Source organism: Neomonachus schauinslandi, chromosome 1 (assembly GCF_002201575.2).
Source record: "Neomonachus schauinslandi chromosome 1, ASM220157v2, whole genome shotgun sequence".
Lineage (NCBI taxonomy): Eukaryota > Metazoa > Chordata > Mammalia > Carnivora > Phocidae > Neomonachus > Neomonachus schauinslandi.
The window spans coordinates 152395076-152420098 of record NC_058403.1 but is presented as its reverse complement, the minus strand read 5'-3'; positions in this window follow the sequence as shown (position 1 = coordinate 152420098).

Sequence of the window (25023 nt, the reverse complement as noted above, 5' to 3'; positions counted from 1 at the left end):
TTTAATTTGTTTGTCTTTGATCACAGCAAGGTGGAGCATTTTCACATGTTTGTTTACTAATTTCAATTCCTCCTGCATAGATGATCAGATCCTATTCTTTGCTTATTCATCTATTGGGCATCTTATTTGCATATGATCATTGTGCATCTTATATAACAGTAACTCTTTATCTTCTTTTAAAGACATTTTAATCCTTTTTCTCTTAAGTTTCATTACATTATTTTAGAAGTTACAAAATAAATTTTTAATAGAAAAATCTGAATTTTTCCTGTCAATTAAAGCTTAGAAAGTTTTAATTCCTGCATATATTTCAGTATATTTCATTTTATTCTTTGCCATATTTTATATGATTTCAAAATATTTACTTTTTTAGTGATGCAGAATTTATTTTGATTTATGGTATAAGTTGAGGATATAAACTAATTTTGTTTTAAATTTGCTAATCAGATATCTCCAAACTATTTCTCAAGTATGTTTTTCTTTCTCTGTTGTATAGAGAAAGTCTAAGAGTGTAAAAACATTTAATGTGATAGAGTCTATTTCTGGAGCCTTTATTTGGTTTCACTTTTTTTTTTATGGTGCCAGATATATTTTAATACCTGACAGGATGGTCTCCTCCACTCATTTTCAATTTTTAAAATTTGAGAACATTTAAAATATCTCCCCACCCCATTTTTGGCCCCATATTTTTCTTATTAGGCCAATTAAATAATATTTTACAACTTCAAAATTTGGCTAGATTTAAAAATAGTGTATTGGTTTTCTTTTGCTGCTGTAAAATACCACCACAAACTTAATGGTTTAAAGCCATGCAGATTAATTACCTTATAGTTCTGCAGGTTAGAAGTCTGATGCTAGTCTCACCTGATTAATATCAGAGTGTCAGTAGGGCTGTGGTTCCTTTGTGGAGACTCTTAGGAGACAATTCATTTCCTTGACCTTTCCAGCTTCTAGGGGTTGCCTATGTCCCTTGGGTGGTGGGCCCCGCCTCCATCTTCAAAGAAAACAATGATGCATCTCCCTGACTGTTTTTCTCTGTGAGCAGAGCCAGAAAATATTCTCTAATTTTAAGGACCTAGGTGAATAGATCAGGCTCTGGATAATCTAGGATAATTTCTCCCCATTGCAGGGTCTTCACCCTTGGTCACATCTGCAAAGTCTTTTTTACCATGTAAGGTAACATATTCATAGGTACTGAGATTAGGATTTAGACATGTTTGGGGGGGCATTAAATTTGCCCACAAAAAATAACATCAGAATTTTGGGGGGGATTCTGTTAAATAGATGTTAAATGATTTTGGCAGAATTGGTATTTGTGCAGTATTTCACTTTCCATCCATCAGTAAGTGATCACCTGGCAACATTTTGAGGATTACTTAGTGGTTTTAAAGACCCTTTCTCCTTAATTGCACTCCTTAAACTTCTAGTATGTGGGATTCTATTGTGAGCAGGACTTCTGTTTGCCCATATTCCTCCCTAGTACAGTTTTTCTAACAAGTTATTGCTTGATGTCCTTAATTCTTTGTGAAAATTTGTTCCCTAATGTACTCTTAATTTGGCATCCACACTACAAGGAGAAACATATGCTCGCAATACATGGTGCAGTGTGAATGCAGCTCCCAGGGAAATCAGCCCAGCTATGCCATATTGAGAAATCTCCATTTTCACTACTTATTTGAAAAGATGCAAAAATGCTGAGCATTGAGATGACCCTCAAAGCTTATGAAAGGTTGCTGAATACTACATTTGACCTAGTTTGCTCAGTGTCCTGAGCAGAAGGACACCCAGCAGTCCAGGAGCTGCCCTGGCAAAGGGAAGTGACATATGGGCCTGGGGTGGAGAGGCAAGGCTTTGCTTAGGGACCCTGCACAGCCCTTCTCTCCAAATGATTGATTAATTTCTACTTCAGTAGGTTGCAGTTTGTGACCACTTCCTTCTGAGTTTGATATTCATATTTAAGAGATTCGTGATGCAGAAGAAGGATCTTTGAATTGGGAAACAGGAGGCCTGGTTCCAGCTTCAATGGAGAGCTGAACTGAGCCTATGGTAGTGAGGAGATGATGTGATTTCTTAGGGGATCAGTTCTCTTATTTCTAATATGAGGAGTTGGACTAGATCTGTCAGCCTATAAACTGATAGAGATTTGAAAGAAGGCAAATTCCATTTGAAGAAGGAACAAAGCACCAATAATTTCAGTTCCCACTTTCCCCCTCTCTATATTGACTCTGGGGTAACACTTAGGAAGCAGAAGATCTTTTTGACCCTTCACTCTAGAAACATCTCTGACCTTGTGAGCTAACTCTCATCTCAGCCTATGAGCTCTCAAGCAGTCTCAGAGTTCTTGAAGTAGTGATAGTTGGCCCTGACACCCCTTCTAAATGATAGGCTTATGGGTTTCAAAACACACTGGTCTTCTGACACTGGATCTTCCCGGCTGTGTTCTACAGGAAGCCTTTGCTGTATAGGCCAAGAGAAGAAACCTCACAGGCTTGTCTCTAGGACGCAGATAAAGTTCAATGATTTGGCTTGCTCAGGAAATCCTCCTCTATGGATCCTGTTGAAATGATCCCCTCCCATTCTGTTTTATGCACTGACATGTCTTGATATTTTGTCTCTTCACCAGCCACTGTTCCTTCCTCTGCAGATCAGGGACTCTGATGTCTGAAGAGAAGGGAGTGGCCAGTAGGATCCAGAGGGTGGCTTGGAGAAGCAATGATCTCAGCCCCAAATGATCAGATCATAGTACTTTTCACTGAAATTCTGCTTGTGGCCCATCTTCTACTTAGTATCAGTTCTTCCTGTATAAAGCCTGGTGGATGAGGTCCAGTCCCACATGGAGGGCCAGCAAAGCACTGGCATCAGTAGACCTTCTTCAAATATGAATTTCCCTTCCTCCCCTCCTCTGAAATTGTCCCTTTGTCTCTTGTTGTAGGAAGCATCCAGACTGCTGCTGGAGGTGAAAGCTGACTTCTCTGATCAAGTTCATAAGTTGCTGTTGTCAGAGGCATCCTGATCACCCCTAACAGTGAACAAGGGTTGAACAAGGGAGTGGACCATGAACCTTAAAGTCCCAGGAACCATGTCCTAGCATGGAGAGCATGGCAGAATTTGCAGTTATGGCAATGACACCCCTTATTGAGAGCCTTTACAAACCAGACTCTGTGGGTTCATCTTGAAGTGCGCAGAATCTCATTTGGAATTCAGACATAGAAACAGTTAATTCCAGAATGATAACAATAGGGCACATATCTTGCTTTTGACTTGCTGGGTTGAGAAATTAATTTCTGAGAGGCCAGCTAGCCTAGTGATTGAGAGAGTCCCCAAAGTTTAGGAAAACACAACTTGTGTGGTATTCTTTTTTGAAGGTTTAGTGGAGAGTGGGGGGAAAAGTTTTCTTTCTTTCTCTCTCTTTTTAAACATTAAATAACTACACTATTTTATTATTTATATTTAAAGATTTGGGGCCAGGCAGATTTAGTTTAGGATTCCAGCTCTCTTACTTACTAGCTTTGTGGTCTTTGGAGAAACTTCTTAATCTCTCTGAACCTCATTTTCTCTGTGAAGATTCATTGAGCTATGTACATGGTGATCTTAGCTACTTGTCCGGCACTTAAACATCAGCTCTCATTATTGCTATTGTTATTACTGTTACTGTTTGAAAATCAGAGCCATGTGACAAAGGGAACTGATATTTTGAACCTCAACCTGACAATCCAGTTGGATGATTATTCAGTGGCGGGAACCGTTACAGAAAGTCATCCTAGTGTTTTGGAAAGTCAAGAAACTAAAAGCTGGCATTGTCACAGAGAAACCGTGAACTTCAGAGGGAGGGCTCAGAGCCTCAGACCACAGACTGGCAGGGTGCCCTGGCCTGTGGCCTGGAATGCAATCAAGTCTGGAGGGCAGGGAAGCCCTCTGAACTGCACTTCAGAGATGGAAATCCCCAGCGTCCATGGAGAAGAAAAGGGAAATATTGGTGCTGTTATACATCACTGACTTTTGAAGAGGGACTACCTCGTAGCCTGCAGGAGCGGGATAAGAACTCAATCTGAGGACCAGAGGGTCAGAGAGAGTGGCCCAGGCTGGGCTGAGCCAGGGCTTCAGCTGCCAGGCCAGATCGGGATTCAGAGGTACCAGATGTAGCAGATGGCTGAGCCAGCAGGCTGCCTGCCTTCCTCCCAAGCTGTGAACATGGGTGGATCAGGCTTTAGGCTTCCTTACATAGCTGCATTAAACTGAATGTAGGAATATGGGCATTAGCAAAGGACCCCCTTAAAAGCATTTTTAAAAGAGGCTGGTGGTGGTAGAAATGAGGATTGAAAGGTCAGCGTGTGAAAACATCTTACCTAAGTGGAAGTTGGAGGAAAGAAATTGCCTCTGAGGACAGGCATTAGGAACAGGTATCTTTCATTATAAATTCACTTAGGCATTTGTTTCAATTCCCTGGAGTTTTGCAGATGACTTTTTCTTTTCTTGGGAATTGGCTTGCCTATTCTTCCTCCGTTTTGGAGAAACCCTCCTGAGTTAGAAGGAACATGCCCACCTCTGTCCTGGAGGTCATTCCCCACCTGTCCCAAACCTTGTTTGTGGCCAGGCACACAGCTTATAAACTGTTCCTGGGAATGTTGAGAGTCTTCAGGCAGACTCTTTTTTTTTTTTAATTATGTTCAGTTAGCCAACATATAGTACATCATTAGTTTTTGATGTAGTGTTCCATGATTCATTAGTTGCGTATAACACCCAGTGCTCATCATGACACGTGCCCTCCTTAATGCCCATCACCCTGTTACCCCATTCCCCCATCCCCCTCCCTTCTGTAACCCTCAGTTTGGTTCCTAGGTTGAACATTCCATCGCACATATAGAGCACACATATAGAGCCCATTCATCCACTGATGGACACTTGAGCTCCTTCCACCTTTTGGCTATTGTGAATAATGTTGCTATGAACATGGTGTGCTGTGCAAATATGTCTTTGAGAACCTGCTTTCATTTCTTTTGGGTATATACCCAGAAATTGAATCACTGGATCATATGGTAATTCTGTTTTTAATTTTTTGAGGAACTGCCATATTGTTTTCCACAGCTACTGCACCAATTTACATTCCTACCAACAAGGTTCCAATTTCTTCACACCCTTGTCAACACTTTCTTTCTTTTTTTAATTGCAGCTATCCTAATGGGTGTAAAATGTTACCTCATTGTTATGGGTGCAAATGTTGTCTTTTGAGTGGCTTTTCCCTTATGATTAGTGACGGATCTTTCATGTGTTTATTGCCCATTTGTGTATCTTCTTTGGAGAAAGTCTATTCAAGTTTTTTGCCCATTTTTTAATTGAGTTGTTTTTTTTGTGGTTGAATTATAGGAATTCTCTCTCTCTTTTAAATAATCCAGAGGTTATTTACTTATTCACTTATTTAACACCTATTATGCCATTAATTCATAGGAGATGGGCTCCAATAGCTCAGGCTCTTTTCCATTTGTTCTCACCAAGTGTACTTCTCTGGGTGGAGCAGACTGGCACTTCAGTTAAACCCAAGTACCTTTCTCTCTTTGACTTCCTTCTTTTTTGGATCATTTTCCTTCACATACTTCAGGAAGCTATCTTGGCTCTTAGAGTGCTTAATATGCTTAACACATACATTAATTCTCTTAGCAAGAATCTTAACTTTTCTGTTTACAACAATGCCAACAGCATGCTGAGTGACATTGTAGACTTTTCTAGTTTTGCTATGATGACATTTGTGGAACATTTCTTTTTGAATGGTACCTATTCCCTTGATATCTGCAATATCACTTTTATTGTAGATTCACATGTACGTGGCCAAAGGAACAACTCTGTATTTTCTAAAAGGCCTAGGGAATATAGAGTGGGTACATCTCCTCTTTCCCTTTGTGTTGGTCATTTCAGCCAATTACTGTAAGATGGAGGTGCCCATCAAAAGGCTGTGGGAGTTCTTTATATATTCTGGATATTAACACCTTATCAGATATATGATTTGCAAATATTTTCTCCCATTCCATGAGTTGTCTTTTGATTTGTTTTCTTTGATGAACAGAAGTTTTAAATTTTGATGTAGTCCAACTTTCTACTCTTCCCTTGTTGCCTGTACTATTTAGTGTCTTAGTCAAGAAATCTTTGCCAAATTCAATGTCATGAAGATTTCCCCCTATGTTTTCTTCTACTTTAAATTTAAATGCTTAGTGATGTTAGTCATTTTTTCCCCCCGTTCTTTGTCAATAATTTTTGTATTTTTTTCTGGTCAATGTTTCATTTCCTGTTTTTTTTTTTTTAATTTATGCCTTCTTTTTATTTTTATATGTTCTTTTAATATAAATTTGTGTTGATTCTTTTTTATTAGGTCCTCTTTGAATAAAACAAATTAATTATGGATCTATTTTTTCCAATAGGTTTGGGAGAGGAAGGACCTTATGATACAGGGTTGTATGCACCTGAGTGTGGATAGTTATTTTAGCTCTTAGTTATCCCCAGACAAAAGAACCAATGCATGGTTGCTCACAATCAAGAGTCTATCTTCTATCTATATCGGTTGCAGTCTTCTTCCTGCAGAGTCTGTATTTCCTCATTGAACTCCTTTCCTGTGTAACACTTGGTGCTAAATAGGTCCTAGAAAACTTCCTCTGACAGCTCACTGATCCTCTCATGTTGCTCCAAATAAGAAATTGTTTTTCTCTCTGGAGGCACCATCTTGTTTGGACAACTGTGCTTTGCCAGTTTTGTCCAAGATCTCTACCTGCTTATGTCCTTGTGAACTTCTTCACTAGATTTGACAGCTCCTTCTCTTTTAGTATGGTTCAGAGTTTCAAAAGTCTATTCTAGTTTGTTGAAGGTGGAATTTGGGTTTGTTTCCCCATTCTCTTTGACTGGGGTGACTTCTAGGGAAAATGAGGCAGGAGTCCGGGTGGTTGTATTTACTTTAATTTTATACTTCTTTTCTTTTTTTTTTTGAGTAGCTTAATGGCCTCTCATTTTCCTAAAATACAGAATAGAGCACTGGGAGGGCAAAAACTACATGGAATTTATGGAACAGAATGGTTATATAGTGGACTTTTGACTCTGTCACTTACTGGCTATGTGATCCTGGGCAAGTAATTTAACTCTTCTGTGTCTTGGTTTACTTCATTTGTAAAATGGTAGTAATAGTGATAGTCAAAGTGTTGTAGGGTGCCCATTCTATGAGAGGCACTGTTCTGACATTGTTGCATGTATTAACTCATGTAAGTCTCACCTATTGTCATCATTCCCATTTTACAGGTGAAGAAAATGAAGCAAAGGTTCAAATAAATGACAGAGCTGAGATTCAAACCTAGGCCATCTGGTTCTAGATCCTGTATTTGTCCACTACACAATAATCCCTCTGGTGTTCAGTACTTACTCCATGAGGCTGTTGAGAGGATTGAAATTATACTATACATTAAGTACCAAGAACACTGCACATGGAAAGTAAGAAGCTTCTCCTTTTCCTGTCTACTCCTTATCTTCCTATTTCTCATCTTTCTCCTTCCTGTGTTCATACCCCTTAGTGATATGGTAGGAGAAAATGATGGTTTGACATTTTATTTGACAAAAGTGTCCCAAATAGCCCAAGCATTTGAAAACATTTTCTTCTGAAGAAAAATTTGAAATACTGACCTTTGTATTGGAAATAAATGAGAAAATGATAAGGAAACGTTATTGTTTAGTCTTTGGGCCAGTTTTCAAAAATATCTCAATGTCTTTAGAAGCTATAGATGAAGTAGAAAGGAAGGAACCTAATCACTTTGGGAAGCAGCCACTGAACCTCTCTGAGCACTGGGACATGATCCCCTGAGCCAGTTGGTAAGTGAAAAGAGGAAGGTGAAGTGGTGTTGGGTGTCCTGGCTATCCTCTGTAATGGTGAGAGCTGTCTACTTACCTCATCCTGGTTTCTGCTTCTAGGTTTTAAATATTAGAATAGGTCATAAAGTGGAGAGTTGTGACCAATGTTTATAAGTCATCCTTCCCATTCTTCATGTTTTTCTCTATGTGTTTGCTTCACTGTGCAGATTTTTTTCTTAGAGGAGAAGGGGGAACGGACTAGAAAATGGACTCATTGGTCTGCTTCTGTATTAACTTTCCTTGTAAAGATGGAGAAAGAGAAGAGAGGGGGAGGAAGGGATAGATAGATGATAGATGATAGATAGATAGATAGATAGATAGATAGATAGATAGATGGAGGGAGGGAGGGAGGGAGGGAGGGAGGGAGGGAGGGAGGGAGACCAACTAGTGGCTGAACTCTTATTCCACATTTCCTGCTGGAGAATCTGATTGGTTTGGCTTTGGTCAGGTGTCCACATGGGTACAATTAAAGGTCACTAAGTTGATGACATACTTGCTGAGGGTACAGCCCTTCTGAGAAGGAGGACTTGGACAAAGGAGAAAATGATCAGTGGAGAGAATGAATGATATCTCTTGGCCACTAAATTGCCACATCAGGCCCCAATCTTGTAACTGGTACCCTCATGTGGCAATGACTCTGAACTCCAGAGTCTCAGAGCCTGTGGAAACCAGCATCTATCATCCCTCCTCTAGTTCCCAACCGAGTCCCTGAGCCTACTGGCCTGAATTCCCAGAGTTTAGTCCATTTGCTGCCAGACCCTTGGTTCCTTTTACTTGCCTGATATAGACTGTTTGCCTTGACAATTGGTGTCTATTGTTGGTTCCTGTGCCTTCTTTAAAATAGAGGCTTGCATGGCGTGTCGACTTTGTCTTATCTCTGCCAGTTGATTTTTCCCTGAGTGACTTGCCCTAGCAGAAGGATGCCCTGTATCAAATTTCAGCCAAAGCCACTCAAAAACCCTGTTCTGGAAGCAGAGATGGGACAATAGTCCTCCCTTGCCTCTCTCCAATAGTCCTATCCACCTTTCTCCAAATCATGCCAATCTTTTTTAAAGAGGGAACTGAACAATGTCAGGGGACATTTCATCCCTAAAAAGTTCTCCAAGGAAAGTTTAAAGATGAGCTGTTGTTTAGAGATCAATGAAAACGAGATGGAATTTAAATATTAAGAAGAAAGCTCTTGCCTTCAGGTAAAGCTGACATTTGCATAATAATGAGAATCACTCACCAGATGGAATTGAGAATCTGACTGGAATCTCAAATCCTGGTGAGGGTAGATTCATTTACCTGAAATGGCAATGGGAAATATGCTAATCAGAGGTTCACTGCTGTCCATCACGTTCAACAGATTCTGAGACAAAGAAAGAGAGAGTTCACAAGTAGGAGGTGATACAACTTGACATTAAACTTAATTTGGTTTGTTTTTCCATCAGTCCCTGACAGATGTGCAATTGTGGAAGTCTTTGGGGGTGGGGGCGATTCCCTTCTGTCAGAACTGTCTGACATTGTCATTACCACTGCTGTCATTGTCATTACTGTTATTATGTTGGAAACAACAGGAGGGAGGGAAAGGAAATCTGGTGTATGACCCAAATCATTATTGAGAAATAATGGGAACATCTAAAAAGAAAAGTCAAAGATAAAAATAAGGACTCCAAATAAAACATTTTTGTGTCTTGATGGTTAACATAGGAGAGAATTAGTATCTGGGTGATAGAATCAGTCATTTAGAAGACACCTCAACTTGGAAATTGAATTTCCTGGGGGAAATAAGGTTATATTAGCCTGACCCAAACTTGAGCCTGATTTCTTTTATTTTGAGGCAACAGAAGTTGTTCTGGGAGAAAATGGAGGCAAGTTGTAGTAAGCAAAATTCTAAGATAGCTCTTATAGTCTCCTGGTGTTATGCCTTATATGATTTCTTCCTTTTGAATATGGGCAGAACTTGTGTCTTGCTTCTAATGGGATAACTCCCATGATTATGCTACTTTATATGGCAAAGGTAAAGGGATTTTGCATAGGTAATTAAGGCCCATCAATTGACTGAGTTTATCCTAGAGAAGATTTTTATGGGTGTGCCTGACCTAATTGGATGGGCCTCTCAAAAGAGAGCTTAGGCCTTCTTTGAAGTCAGAGACTCCAAGCAACAGAGACTCTCTTTTTCCATAGCTGACTTTGAAGAAACCACCATGACAGCTTCAAGGAAGTGACTTCTGACAATAACCCAAGGGAATCTGGAAGCAGATTCTTCCCTTGTTGAGCTCCCAGATGAAACCACAGCCCTGGTCAACATCTTGATTTCAACCCTGAGACCTTGATCAGAGAATCCAGCTAAGCCATGCATGGACTTCTGACCCACAGAAACTGAGATAATAAAATGAGTGTTGTTTATAGCCACTGAGTTTGTGGTAATTTATTGCTTAGCAATAGAAAACAAATACAGAAATTTATTCTTAAATAAGTGAATTGGAGCTCTGCAATGCACATTAGCCTTTCTAGTGGGAGAGCGGGGCAATGGGATCGAGAACACGGGTGTCACATACACATTTCTGCAGCCAGTTAGATGCCATTCCAGACTCTTATCTGTTTGAGGATGTCTCCAAAGGGATGGATGGCTAGTATGGATGGCCTTGTTTCTGATCCTGAAATTACCACCTGTTTAGCTAGCCAGGCTTCTTTGCCTTTTCAGTGGAACAACTGAAATGGTGTGACTCACCCAAGACCATGCTTTCAAAGTAATGACTAAGCTTATGTTAGGATTGTAGCCATCTCTTTATCTGCATCCTGCCTCTTGTTAGTTAAATAGTTCAGTTCAAGTAAAACATTTGTTGAGCATTTGCTATATTACAGGCTTCCTTTAAGGTTGGGACAGGAAGGGGGTGTTATTAATGATAATAGAGTGGGGAGCAGAATCAAAGTCAAGGGCATACAGTCCTCTAGAAATTTCAGTAGCCATCTACTCTAATAGCTATTATAAATGGTCAAGTGTTATAACAGGTAGCAAAGGGTTGTGGCTCCATGATTCTCTGATTGTGTGACTTTACAAAAGTTACCTTCCTAGGCTTCATCTGAAAGGTGAGCTTAACAATAATGACAACAATGATAATAATGAATAAGGACAATGATAAAGATAACAATAATATTGATAATATAGGTTTGAGAATTGTATGGGAACAAATACACACGGTACTGACATTATAGTAAACACTCAATATATGTTACTATTGTAATATTATTGTTTATGAAGGAAATAAATAGGGGAAGTCTTCCTGTACAAAACAACCTTTTAACTAAGCCTAAAATTATTGCTAGGTATTTAATTGGGGGAATATGGGAAGATTCCAGGTAGAAGAGCTATTGATGATCAAAGACCCAGAGGTGGAAAGCGAATGGTGAGTTGGATGGACCATGGCTTCCTGTAGTCTTTCTATCACATCTTCCTTCTTTCCTTTGAAAGAACTCAACAGTTTGTTTTTTTCAGACTAGAGCTTGGATTTTAGAATGGCATAGATGTTGGCTTCCAAGTCCCCATTAAATTTACTTTTCTCTCTGTAACTGGGATTTAAACCTCAGGAAAATAAGGATGGTATATGGCTGGTCCACAGTTTTCGGAGTGCCACAGCCTTAGCTCTGGGCAGGGCCTGTTTAGGAAGCAAACTAAAGAGTATGTGGGTTCTAGCTACCCCAGCCTTTGGGGAATGGGAAAGTGTATAGTCTCAGGTGTGAAAGGGCCTATTAGTGATTAATTTCATTGAAAAACAGTCTTAGCTCCACAAAACCAAGCGTGGCAGGGTAGGTTTCTTTTTCACCTCACTCTTGGCAAAGAGGAGGAGACTCATAGGAATTCATCCAAGTTATATATTGAAGGAGGGGTCAACATTATCATGAGAAAGAACTTGTAGGTGCTCCAGTTTGAAGACTCTGAAAGCTTTAAGCCTTCTCTTACAAATGGCAGTATGCATTTCCCTGTGGTTACCAAGGGTAGACCCAAGACCCTGGGGGTGAGAATAGAGGGCTGGAGAGTAGAAATGGAAACAGGAAGGAGAAGGGACATTAGAGAGGACATCTTGGGTGTTCATAGAAGGTGAGCTCTGTGTGGCATGAAGTGCAAATTGATGGCAAAATAGAGCCATCTCCTGAATCCTGGGATTGTTTATGACTGTCTACTTACTCCCCATTATGGCCTCTACCCATGCATCTCTTCTGCATTGTTGACAAAGCTCTGGGATTAATTTGGGGGGCATGCATGATACTGTTGCATGTTGCATGTTGCACATTTTTGGCCTCTTCATAGCCTAAGAATATTCTTGGATGAATGGGAAATATGACAGCTTCCTATTTCTTCAAACCAGTTCTGCCCCAAGTTTTAGTGCTGGAGAGCACTGGCAAACTCACCACAAAGTCCAAGATATTAGAGTCAGCTTGGTGCTCACCATGGCTGATACTGTTTCTGGTTTTGTGCATTGAACGTTACTTGGTATTTGCTCCAAAAATTATACTTATGAGTCTTGCTATTTGGAAACAACCACACTGGACTCAGAGTATGAGGTTCAAATGTTTATCATGGTGCACAGTGGATCCAGACTAAACTGTCAATGCTCAGATTGCTTGTTCTACAGGGTTGGGTTTCAAACTCTCTCCTTAGAGTGCTTGCCACAATTTATAACTTGTTTTTTTATTGCCTGTCTTATCTAGACTGTGAGTTTCCTGGGGCTGGGCTGTGTGTCTTGTCTACTGCTTTATACTCATGGTCTAGCCCAGGGTCTGGTACTTTCAATGCATATTTGTTGAATGAATGAATGAATGAATTTCAATGACACTTTTCTGAGTCCATGAATATGTATTGTTTCATGTCTGTGTACCTCCAGGATTTATAAGGTCACTATTTTGTGTTTACTATGTTCCGGACCACAGGAATAAAGGTTCTGTGGGTGTTTGTGTTGGTCTCCTCCTCTTGCCGGACATGGCTGCCATTTTCTCTCTCTCTCCACCTTCTGTTCCCCTTCTTCTTTCACAGATGGTCTTACTGTCTTTCTCTGTAGCCTGCTTTTGGGTAAGAGTGTCATTAGAGAGCTAAAGGGTGGTGATTATTTTAATGTTCACACCAGTTTTGCCTCTTTGGTGAGAGAAGCAGGGGCAGGGATGGCTGTTCAGCAAAAAGGGAGAGAAGGACTTCCAGCAGCACAAGTGGGGCAGCTGTGGAGGAGGGCAGGAATAGAAGGGCCCACGTTTCAGAAGTGACAAGTGCTAGGGAGGTCTTCAGCTAGAGCACTATGGCCTTACCATTGCTCAAAGTGGACAATGTATGTAGCATCTGCCAAGCAAATAAGCATCATTTTTCTCTTTTGAAGTGTGCTGTGAACTTCCATTGTGGAGTCCAAGCCATTGTTAACATTTTCTAGGCCCTAATATATTTGGACACATCTCAGGCATAGATGGATTGAAACCTAAAGTATCTTCTTTTAGTCTCTAAGGTAGGCCAGGTATATTAGTATTCTTCAGAGAAACAGAACCAGTGATGTGTGTGTGTGTGTGTGTGTATGTGTATGTAATATATATATCTCATATATATGTGTATATATACATATATACTGGATATCCCTTAGCCCTGTCAAGTTCACACTTGAGCCTCCAAACTAAAAATTAACCACCAAGCTGGGGCTTATCACAAGTCTGTATGAAAATAGAATAGCCCCTTCTTTGTGGTCCCAGAAACCAGACCCAGTGGGAGAACAGGGACCTCAGACATGGGCCTTCCTACTGCACAGCTTCTTGACAGATGAACCTTGGTGCTGGCTTGGAGGCTGGCCTGGGAGTTATGGCTGAGTATATGTTTGCATAACAGTTGTGGTGGAGAAGGGGGAGGCACAGTCCCAGTATTGTGTTGGTGGCTTGAGTTGCCTTTTCTTCCTTCTGTAGAGCAATGCTGCTTGTCATTTATAATTAAACTGTCACTTCATAACTAAAAAAGTCATTCTGACTGGCAAGAGACTATTGGAGGAGTCTTCTTCTCTGAGAACACTGAGCCGTTTGTCATCATTGTTGTTATTGTCTTCCTGTGGTTATGATCATTATTAATAATGATGATCATGATCATTAGGCATAGGAAGAAAATAATGATAAAATGACTCTAATTAGGCATTATAAATACATCATGTTCTTATCATTATGTTGTCTCATATTAATTATAATCACTATAACAATATGAACTTCTTTTTGAGTTTGTCTTCTATATGATCAAAGCACTGAAAGACATGATCTTGTTAGCTTTCATGACATTCTGGCAAAGGGAATGGATGTTTCAAATTATGGCCCTGTGTGTTGGAGTAAGCATGGAGTGAAAAACTCTAGAAACCAAAAACAAAATGCAGCAAAATTAACCATGGGAGATGTGTGTCTGATGTAGTATCAAGTCTAAAATGAAATAGACTTCAGGAAGTTCAATTCTACTTTCAATGTGAATTTTGCCTCTGTCGTTTCCTAGCTGTGTGACCTTGAGAAATTTGCTTTGCCTCTCTCAGCACAGTGATTAATAGTGCTTTATTCTCCTAGTGCAATGAGAGGCAGCATCTATTTTCCTACTTTAATTATATAACACAATGCAGCTTGCAATAAGATCCCAGGCTGTGAACTCTTAGAAGCAATCAGGTGAATAATCACTCTGGCACCTGGCACAGAGTGTGGCTCATGGTTGGTTTGTGCTTAATGAATGTTGCTTGAATGTGTAGATATTAAAAGAGATTGCTTTATATAATTTATGTATAACATATGATTCATATCTAGAAGAGATTTTAAGTAGGTTTATTAATTTCTAGTACATAAACAAGCTTCTGAGATGCCTGAAGTCAGATCTAATCTGCCCTCTGCCGCAGTCAACTACCGCTAGAGGGCTCTGACTCCTTTACTTCCTTTACCCCCCTGCCCCCACCAGAGCTGGGTAGGGACCCATGGGGGCGGCTTGTGGGGGGAGAATGAAGTCTCTGGGTGTGGTAACTAAAACAGATGGCTCACTAATGCCTGCCATGACAATGGTCAGCCCAATGGGCCATGCCCCTCCCCATCCTCCCTCCTCCTTTCCTTCTGGCTGAGCTCTCCCTTCAGGAGCTTGCTGTCCCTTCAAGGCAATTCCCGAGCCCACGCTCCATCTAACTTAACTTTCCCCACGTGCAAGCATTATACACTGTGACTTGGACCTGGACTCAGAGGATCTCCTCTTGGGGGGATCCTGAGGTTGGCTAAAAATGGCAGGGTCTCTTAGATGTTTCCAGCACACAAAGCCGAGAACACCCCTGTTCTGCATAATTTACACTCTAATTGCATCTAGGAGTAGATGTGCTGACAAAAGTAAGCTCAGTTTTGTCTCAATTATTGGAAATTCCTCATTAGTAGGGACACATTAATGCAGTCTTTGTTGTCTTTTTAAAGCACTAATCATGAAGACTTAGCCCACTGTTTTCTGGCTTCTCATGCCTGACCTCATTTACTCTCCTCAAGGCCAACAACTTCCCAGTATCCTCACATTCAAAGGACGCTTCCAGGCCTGACTGCAAATCCTTCCGTGCAATTGTCCACGCTCTCACTTCTCCCTCAGAGGCCATGTGTTTGAGAGAAGGAGCCTGGATCCCCTGGGAGGAGAGGCACCAAGGGGAGCTGACCTCCGAATAACATTGAAATAAACACAGGAGAGACAAATGGACTCCTACTACCTGAGGCTGCTGGGATTTGGAGCTGTTTGTTACAGCAGCTGGTATGTTACCCTGACAGCTATAAACACTGACAGAGAAATTCCTGGAAAGTGGGTGTTGAGGAGATGGGAATTCAAGGGGGAGAGTGTTGGTGGGGCCACACTGTCTTCAGTCCTCCATTATCCTTTCACAATAATCACAGCTCCTGCCTAGCAGTTAGTAGCTTGCACTGACTTCCTTAGATGGCTCCCACAGATGAGAAGTGGACGGGAATGACATCCTGCAGGAGCCAGAGTCGGGCACTGCACACTCTTCACCAATGTCTCCTCTGTGCCCCCTCCCACCATATCCTCGCTCTTTAGCTTCTCCATAAGGTGCGTGGCCATCGATCATGTCCCTGATCTCTGCCTGTGGCCCGGGCAGAGCGATGGAGACATGGCCCCGTGGAGCAGAAGTGTGAGATGGCCATAATTTCAGGCTAACGAATGCTCTGCAGGCTCCTTTGCTGGTTGCCAGCTCTCGGCTTTGTGTGCTGGAAACATCTTGAACAAAATGTCACGGAGAGCATCTCGGCAGTGTCCTGCTGACTGAGGACATGGGGCTGCCAAACTTGCCATCTGCCTGCAGCCTCTCTGAGGTAATTATATCAGAGTCTCTCAAGTCCTGGAACAAGGGGGATGTCAAATGCACTTTCCTTCCTCTAGGAAGGTGATTTTCATTTTCTCTGTTCATTGGGAGCTGCGTATTGTTACTGTCTCCAGGTGCGAGAGAGAGAGAGAGAGAGAGAGAGAGGCGCAGGAGATGGGGGAGCACACGGGCGAAGGAAGGAAAGGGCGCAGTGGGAGGGGAGGGCAGGGGAGGATGTGCGGTGGGGGACAGTGAGGGAGGGGCTCAGCCACTACTGAGCCCAGAGAGGGGCACATATGCTAATTTTGGCAACTTTTAATTAGACGATACTGAAAAATTTCATTATTATTCCTGCTCAGCTTTCTGACTGTAGAGGCTTGATGTCTTCTTTATTAGTGTAATAGTCTGAAAGCATTTTCTTTTTTCTCCCATTACTAATTTGCATTGGGAAAAAGAAATGTGTCTGATAGCTCTTGGAAGGAAAATATTTTCAAAATTTGCTGAAAACAGAGCTTTCATACTTTTTTCCTTCTGCCCCTCCAGCTATTGCTTTTTTGTTTGGGGTGGGAGGAAAAGGGGATTCAGTTCTAAATATGAAGGGTGGTTACTAAGACTCTTGTTTGGCAAGAGAAATAAATGCAAAGCAAGTCCTCCTTGGAAACATTTTTTAAATGTGGGGCTCCTCCAAGACACCTTTTCTGGTTCACCTTTCCTGGGATATGGGTCTTCTGACTTTAGGCAGCACACAGAACCCTTTTGGAAAAAGAGGGACAACAGCATCTCTCACTTATGGAATTATTTATGGTATTTTTATAACAAAGGCTACTGACCAAGACTGTAAGGTTTCTAGAAGGCTGGGCTGCTGTCTGGATGTTCTTGGGTCAGGTAACAAAAGGCTTGTAGACATGAAAAAGTGTGCTTTGAAACATTGTTTCTTTTGTTCTCCTAGCAAGTACACAAATCAGGTTTTTTTAAAAAAAATCATTTTGCAGTTGGAGAAATTGAATTTTATAAAGGAGAAATGATTCACTCAAGGTTGACTAGTAAGTAAGCTGAAGAACTGGCCCTATTTTCTTGGGATTGAGGGAGTTCATGGGGCATGGGACTTCCAGTTTTAAAATGAGGATGGTCCTGGGTAAAGTGGAATGAGTTGGTCACCCTACTAATTAGTTCAGTTCTGGGTCTTCAGATCCAAAGACAGGATTTTTTCTTTTTCCTCACAGCTGATCCTGGCATATGCACTATTTTAATTGGCTTTATTTAGGCTTTTATTATTTTGGGCATGAATACTAGCTACCCTACCAGTGAAGTAATCTGGCTGATCTAGGGCTATACAGGAGAATTAAAATACCAAATGTTGATACTGACTTGTACCTTTTGAAAAATTGCCTTTGAGAGGCTGCATACTTCAATAGTCCATTGCTCAAAACACATTTGGAAATTCCCCATCTTGCAATTTGTCATTAGACCCAATTTTTAGGGCCATTCACGAGACAGTGTGTTATTATTTTGCAGTTATATTTTGCAGCAAAATTGCCTTTTAGTAATTTGCTTATTGTTTTACCTCTCTTGATTTTTTAGTTTCGCCCAGAAATATTTTCTTGCCTACCTCTATTTATTCTATATATATATAGTATATATATATATATAGTATATATATATATATATACTATATATATATATGTTATTATATTCTTATACCAACTTTTTTCAGTGGTTAAATATCTATAACAGTAGAAAATGTGGTCAATTGCTAAGTGCAGATGGTGTTTCACAGTCACCATTATTTCATGGTGTAACCAGAGAGAGTCACCTGTTGAATACTGAGGACACTACATATTAGCATAGTGTAGCATTTGACACATCATTCCAATATGATGTAAAATTGGTAAGGATTCAGAATTTTGTTAATAAAAAGTAAGCGTCATTAGAGTACCATAGATGAAACCCTAAAAAGGTTTTAGAAAAGATGTTTACCAGGATGTACTAGAGTAGAACCATATTCACAGGACATATACTCTGGCGATAGACTAGACATTAATTATTTAATTAAAAATAAGCCAGCAGGGAATATCAATTTCTTTTTAAACTTAGTAGAAATATTACAAAATCCCATACAAGAAAGCTAAAAAAACCTAAGGAGAATTAAATATTTCCCCTCCAGGAACATTTCATATTTTATCATGTATTAGCCTTACATTTCAATGTAGCATTAGGTCAAGTATTAGCCTGCACCAAATGAAATATTTTTTAGGTCAGAAATGGTTGAGTTCTGGTAAGTTCATATGGCTCGACCTAACATGACTAACATGACTATTTCCATCTTGCTGAAGGAGAAATGGAATTTCTTACTGAGACGAATTTTTGGTGAGACAGGGCAGGGAGGTATCTACGCCTTCTGATTCTCAGTACAGTGATGTGTCTGTTTTTCCTCTCTCCAGCTCCCGTGCCAGTGGCTGTCACAGAACAAAAACTTGATAAATTCATGTGGGGGTTTTGAAAAATGGCCACAAATTTGTTGATGCTCTTCCCATCAAGAGGTGGAGTCCATGTCCTTACCCCTTGAATCTAGATAGTCTTGTGATTATTTTGACTGATAGTTTTTTAAAATTTTTTTAAAGATTTTATTTATTTATTTGACAGAGAGAGACACAGTGAGAGAGGGAACACAAGCAGGGGCAGAGGGAGAGGGAGAAGCAGGCTTCCCGCTGGGCAGGGAGCCCGATGCAGGGCTCGATCCCAGAACCCTGGGATCATGACCTGAGCTGAAGGCAGACACTTAATGACTGAGCCACCCAGGCGCCCCTATTTTGACCAATAGTATGATGGAAGTGACACCATGTGAGCCCCAAGGCTAGGTCATAAAAGGCCATGCAGATTTTGCTTGGTTCTCTTGGAATGTTCATTCTTGTGACACTCCCCTGTGCAGCACAGTCACCATGCTGTGAGAAGCCCAAGACATATGGAGAGGCCACATGTAGGTGATTCCACGTGTGGGTGCACACATAGAGCCCAGACTTTGATCCATTCTGGTCTGGGCACCAGACAGGTAAGTGAAGAAGCCTCCAGATGTGTTGGTCCTCAGCCATTTGAACCTTCCCAGCTGAGACTCTGGACACTGTGGAGCAGAGACAAGCCATCCCTGCCATGTTTTGCTCAAACTCCTGACTTACAGCATTCATGAGCATAATAAAATGCCCGTTGTTTAAGTCACTAAATTTGCAACAGTTTGTTATTCAGCACTAGGTAACTGGAACAATGTGGAAAGAGTGTGTACTTCTTGTCCAGAAAGTCAGGCTTCATTCTGATTACAAAACTGACACAGGAGCCCCTAAGTCATCCGAGTTCCAACCTGCTGCTCCCTTGCCCATTGAAGCTCTTTCTTGCTATTGGCTGTGCAGGAGCATAAGCCATGAGTATTGAGGTGACACTGCCCTTTATTGGCTTGATGATCTGAGAACCCTGAAGAGGGTTTCTGCCTACTGTGGGAATCTCAGTCTGTAGACACTTGGGTTGTCAGAAACATCCCTTGAAGAAAGTGCCCTTGATTGGGTTCTGAATGCTGCTAGAATGCCAAAGATGCCTCATGTGTGCATATCATTTAATTTTAAAATAACTTTACAACATATTTTTAAAGGAGCAATACATATTCATTATAGCAGGAACTGAAAATACAGACAAGCCAATAGAAGAAGTCAAGACATCTATAGTCCTAGACATCCAGAGACAATTGCTGTTAACACCTCCCAAACATCCTTTACTGGGCATAAATCACATGACCCAGGTATATAATAATAATATAATATAATATAATATAATATAATAAATATAACATAATATAATATAATATGTATTTAATTATAATAAAACTCATAGACATATTGTATATATTACACTCTCCCACTATACATATTTTTTCTCTAACTTTTTGTTTTACCAAAATATTGTTGACATTGTTCCACACCTATATTTAAAGCTCTAATTTATTTATTTGCACTGATTGCACAAGATTCAGTATGATTGCATTGTAACTTACTACTTTCCCTGTTGATAGATATTTACGCCTTTTCCATACTTTTATTGTATAAATCATGTCGTATCGCCTAGAGATAGTGCTTAAGTGATTCAAGCTGGCTGTTGGCTGATGTTAGTTCTTATCTTGTATATCCCAGGGACTTTTCTAACAGGTTGTCCCTTATTCTCTAGGTCACTTCCCCCTGCCCCCAACAAATTTGTGAACACACACACACACACACACACACACAGGAATTCAGTGGGAGAACATGCATAACACACAGGGAAATTCCACAGAAGATGGCTGTGACATCTTGAGATTAGATGCTTTCTTTTTTTTTGTTTTTTTAAAGATTATTTATTTATTTATTTGACAGAGAGAGACACAGCGAGAGAGGGAACACAAGCAGGGGGAGTGGGAGAGGGAGAAGCAGGCTTCCCGCAGAGCAGGAAGCCCGATGTGGGGCTCGATCCCAGGACCCTGGGATCATGACCTGAGCCGAAGGCAGATGCTTAACGACTGAGCCACCCAGGTGCCCCGACATTAGATGCTTTCAAAAGGAAGTAAGGATTTTCTTTCTCAGTTGTTGTACAGGGTGGCAAGAAACATCTGCTCCTCCAAGAAAGAAATATTTAAAGATGCTGTGGGAAGTAGGTTAGGCCAAACATGGAAGGTTTTCCTTCCCTCACTGTTGTATGTAAATATATCCCCTATGGTTTTTGCAATTGGGAAATGTCAGCATAAATGTGAAATAAAAATGGGCTGGGCAGTTAGTTGGTTAGGTTTTCTAAAATGGAGGAAATGAAGATTGTAAATGGTATGTACATGGATGAAGCCCTCCTCCTCCTCCTGCTTCCTCTTTTTCTTCTTTTCCTCCTCCTTCTCCTCCTCCTACCCTCTCCTCCCCTCCCCTTCCTCTTCTTCTCCCCTTCCTCCTCCTCCCCCCTTCTTCCCTCTCCTCCTCCTCCTTCTTCTTCTCCTTCTTCTCTTTTTCCTCTTCTTTGCTCTAAGCAAAAAGTCCAGTCGGACTCCCTTGCTTTTTTTAACTGCAGATCAGTGAAGTATAGGCTTTTCTTTTCTTTTTTTTTTTTAAATTATTTATTTATTTGACAGAGAGAGACACAGCGAGAGAGGGAACACAAGCAGGGGGAGTGGGAGAGGGAGAAGCAGGCTTCCCGCAGAGCAGGAAGCCTGATGTGGGGCTCGATCCCAGGACCCTGGGATCATGACCTGAGCCGAAGGCAGATGCTTAACGACTGAGCCAGAGGTGCCCCTAGGCTTTTCTTTTCTTGACATGCCTTGTTGGAGTCATCTGCAAACTTTTTACAGGACACTAGCAATGTTGCTCAGAGGAGGCACTTGGAATTTGGGATTTCTCGATGGGGAGAGAAAAGAAGAGTGAGTGGAGCTGTCTCCTGATATGGTTTGGACTTCCTCTGCTACCTTTCCAGCTCCTCGGTGTATTCCACACCTTGAGGCATTAATCTGGGACTAGTTGAGTGGATGATTTTTGATAAGAGATTAAGTGTGGGGGCAGTTGGAGGTTAGGGGCAAGTTTCAGTTTTGCCATCCGTCTGAGTTGAGTAGGTTCCAGTTCTATCATTTACTTGTGTTGATACCTGGAGTATAACAGAACCTTTTTGAACCTAATTTTCTTATTTTGTATGATGCAGACTGCACAGGATTGTCTTTGTGAAGGGTGTAGAAGGTAAACACAAAGTGATTGGCACATAATAAACACTCACAAATGTTGGTTTCCAACTCTGCCCAAGAAGGCCATTTTGAATGTCCTAGTGTAATGAACTGGAGAAAATGAAATTCACTGGAATTCTCCTGAGAAAATGAGAGGTATCTTTGAGGGAAAGCATTTTTATGAGTTTAGGGTAGCACCAGCTATCCCCTCCTCCCCTGCCCCAAGGGGCCAGGGTATGTTCTAAATCCATTTCATGTGGTTAATGGAAGACGTTGTTTCATTGGTTGTCCCAGAGGTGTTTGAGGGTGAAACCAGGAGATTCCAGGAATATGTGAGTTCTGGGAGGCAATACATACCCATGTGTACCCTGAGTTTTCAGGAAGGCTCCCATATCATAAAGTACTTGATTTGAATGATGGCTTTCCTTTAGAAACTGGTAAAGGAACTGAGAGTGGTATGGATTTCAAGAGAGCCAGGGATTCAGAGGCAATAGAAACAGGAGAAAATGAACTTTTGAGCTTGCAGCTGTTTTGGAGAGGTATATTTATTTTTATGGGCAATGGAACTGGGAGTCCAGACAAGTTCAGCTGAGTATTCCAGTGGCAGACTGACCTCTGGTTAGCTTTCCCTTTAAGGTTGTGCATCATTTGTGATTGGTTCTATTTACAATCTCTTTTGGATATTGGAACAAGACTGATTTAACCAAATCACTGGGAAATCCAATCTTTAGGTCTTACTCTTCTGCCCCCCAAATGGGTTAAAGAATACTTTGGCTGCTAATATTTTTATTACCTTATAAAATATTTAGTGGCTTTCCCCACAAATCCTGGTGCTTTGCTCAGAAATAACATAGCTGGTAGCAGGGATAGGTCAAGGCTGGATGAAATCTAAAATTAATGCAAGAAATGTGCTTGTTTGCCTAGAATATAATTTATTTCCATTCTGACCCAGTTTTTCTCCAGATCTTGAACTTGTGCTTATCTGCAAGTCTTCATTATTATGCATTTTACAGTCTGCAATCTTTTCTGTTCAAGGACACGGCTGTAAGTCAAGAGCTAGAGCTGGATTCTAAAACTTGGGCATAGACTATACAGGATCAGAGCTAGAGAACAGATTTCAGGTGGAGCAACCAGTAGGGGAAGTATTCTAATAATTATAAATGGATGTTCAAATGTGCTGTTTCCTCTTGGATCTCACTGTGTGTGTGTTTAACAAATTACAGCTGTTCTTGATATTCACAACCTTATTATAGTAATTATTGGAAAGAAGGAGAGTTAGCTTTGTGCCAGGCCCTGCATTAGATGAGTAAACAGACTATGCATGAAATAAATTCAAGGGCTCCTTAAAGGAGTGTAGGAAAAGTTTTAATTATACACAAAAATAAAACACATGTTTTTGGAGTTATAGCTGATAATAAGTATATAACTAATAGTGGACACAAGACAATAAATTTATGGCTTGCAATTTCAGGAAAACCTGCTAGAAGTTTAGATTAGAACTCCTTTCAGTAAGATGTTACAAGTTCTGCAAATGCTACTGAATGCTGAAGCTATCAGCCAGAGGAGATTACTTGAGGAAAAGGAAATGAATACTTTTGAATAACCATCAAGTTTCAGATACTTAAATGTATATTCTCTCCTTGAATAGTTATTATAATCTTGTGATGTAAGTATTATTTTTACAGATAAGGACATTGAGGGTAGGAGAGATTAAGGATTTGTCTAATCTCATATAGCAGATGAATGCAAATGGGTCTAGAATTCAAACCATGTCTCTTTAGCCTCCAAATGTATTCACTTTCCATCATTCAGGTCTCTGTAGGGTTAATGCATTTGATTCAGAAGATGTTTTGCTTCAAAGCCAAATGTAGGGTTATTTGAATATAGAAAGTAATCCACAAAATCAAGAAATGAGGAGTTTTCAACATCATATTTATTGACAGTTGGCAAATGGCCATCTCTCACGGCTTCTCTAGCATCTTAGACAAGAAAAGATTTACAAGTGTAGTGAAAAGAGTGGGACTTGTTGTTTTCAGATAGAATATTGAGGATAAAGATGATGAGTTGAAAATACTAAAAGGACTGGTTGACTTCTTAGAGAGGGTTTATAGAGTCAGAACTGTAGTGGGCAATCCTAGAAACCAAACTTGTCAGTGTCTCGGATTTGATGAGGCTCAGGGAAATGACTCATGTTTAGAGTATACTATTTATTCATTTACAAAGTAAGATTTCATTTCCTGTGATGATATAATGATGCCTGTCACCCAAGGACATTTTTCTAAGATAATATATAGACTTTGTAATTGGAAGTAGACACAGAAGGAATGAAATTGAATGACCATGGAGGGGTATTTTCTCTATGCCACAGATGAGATTATGCTATGTTTAGTGACTAGAACATTCTCATCTGCTAGATTCTTGTTCATTAGTGCCACTTTTCCTAGACTCCAGATAGATCTTATTCCTTTTTTAAGATTCACTAATTCAATTGTTAAACAAGAGTTAAAAAATATGTACTCTAGTCACCTTAATTGGATCCCCACAAAACCCTTCACTTTACTGCTCTGAGTGTGGAAAACCCAAGACCGATCTTTTCCATCAGGGTAAGTCTTAGATGTCACACTTATTCCAAGGTTTGAAGTTAACTTCCTGTAACGACCCTATATACCAACTAGAGGCACAGAAAACCCTTCTCAATAGAGCTGACTTAGTCTGACCTGACATTCAGCAATGAAATGGAATTAGGAAAATCATTAGCTAGAGATTGGATTGTAGGGAGAGAAAATTAATATTAGATGAATTTGGGAGAAAGATTTCTGTAAATAAGAATTAATTAAAGAAGAAATGAAGTATATAGGAAGGATTGGCTTTTGCATTTTATTTTGAGCAAGAGAACACACTAAAAGAAATATTTCCTGGGAGAGAAGCTATGGTTCTGAAATATCATTTTCATTTAAGGATGACAATAATTTGAAGGGCTCATGTAAATTAAACATTATTATTTTTAAAAATATTTTAGAAGTTTTTTCCAAGTAATTCAAGGGTAATATGGCATGATTGGAGTTCTGTATATCCTAATTATGGTGTGTTTATCTTTATATAATTGACAGATACCTAAGAGCACTA